Below are 1543 nucleotides of genomic sequence, written 5' to 3'. Positions count from 1 at the left end.
ACCGCCGGCCTGCTTCCCCTCCGCTGCATCGTCTCCGTCCTCCTCCTCGCCCCTCGTTGCCCTGGACCCTACGCGCCCTCCCGTGAGCACCTCTCCTCCTCCTTCCCCTGGGTTCCCGCTCGACGACCGTGGCCATAGCCGTCGTGCGCACGCGCGCTCGCACTCCCGCCGCGCGCCTCGCCTCACCTCCCCTCCTTGTGAGCCGCTCCGGCCAGCCCCGCCACTACCTCCACCACCGCGCCACCCGCGGCCCTCCGCCGCCTCTCCTGGCCGGCGTCGTGGGCGCCGGCGGCTTCGTCCATGGCCTCGCCCGAGCAGCCTCTGGGCTCGCCTCGCGCCAGGCGCCCCTGCGCCCGTTAGCCCGCACGCCCGCAAGCCCTTGCGCCCGCTTAGGCCCCTGGGGCCAATGACAGCCGGGGCCCAGCCCCCAGAACTATTAAAAATAAAAAAATGAATCAATAAAATTTATAATTAATTAATTAGTGAATTAATTAAGTTAATAAATCATGTTTAAGTAAGCTAATTAACCAGTTAGTTTAATTAAATAGTACTTAGTTTACCTAAGGCCTAATTAACCTAAACAGAGTATGACAGGTGGGTCCTACTGGACCCACATGTCAGTTTGACCCAGTCAACTTTGTTGACTACTGACGTCAGCATGACATCATGCTGATGTCATTAATTCATTTTCGAATTAATTTAAATAATTAATTAAATACCAGGAATTAATAAAATCTTCAGAAAATCATATCTTTTAATCCGTAACTCGGATTAAAATACTTTCTACATGAAAGTTGCTCAGAACGACGAGACGAATCCGGGTACGCAGCCCGTTTGTCAGCCACACATCCCTAGCATAGCAAGCACGCAACTTTTCCCCTCCGGTTCATCTGTCCGAAAACGCGAAACACCGGGCCCTTTCGCCGGTATCACATAATACCGCGTTAGGACATACCTAGCACCGCGTATTGCCGCGTCTTGCTTTGTGTTGCATTTGATTGCTCTGTTATTTATTATGTTCCCCCTCCGCTACTCCTTTCCGGTAGACTCCGAGACCGCTGCCGATGTCCGTGTGTTCGACTACATCGAAGATGACCCCCTCCTTGCCAGAGCAACCAGGCAAGCCCCCCTTTGATCACCAGATATTGCCTACTCTTTTCTCTATACTGCTTGCATTAGAGTAGTGTAGCATGTTACTGCTTTCCGTTAATCCTATTCTGATGCATAGCCTGACATTGTTGCTACATCTGTTGATACCTTACCTGCAATCCTAAATACTTAGCATAGGATGCTAGTTTATCATCATTGGCCCTACATTCTTGTCAGTCTGCCTTGCTATACTATTGGGCCGTGATCACTCGGGAGGTGATCACGGGTATATACTATACATACATACATACATACTATACAGATGGTGACTAAAGTCGGGTCAGCTCGAAGAGTACCCGCGAGTGATTCACGGATTGGGGGCTGAAAGGACCTTTGTCCCGACGGCCCTCTGTGTGGATCTTTGTGGCGGAGCGACAGGGCAGGTTGAGACCGC

This window comes from Triticum dicoccoides, chromosome 4B (genome assembly GCF_002162155.2).
Source record: "Triticum dicoccoides isolate Atlit2015 ecotype Zavitan chromosome 4B, WEW_v2.0, whole genome shotgun sequence".
NCBI classification, from domain to species: domain Eukaryota; kingdom Viridiplantae; phylum Streptophyta; class Magnoliopsida; order Poales; family Poaceae; genus Triticum; species Triticum dicoccoides.
Note: the sequence above shows the minus strand (reverse complement) of the source record.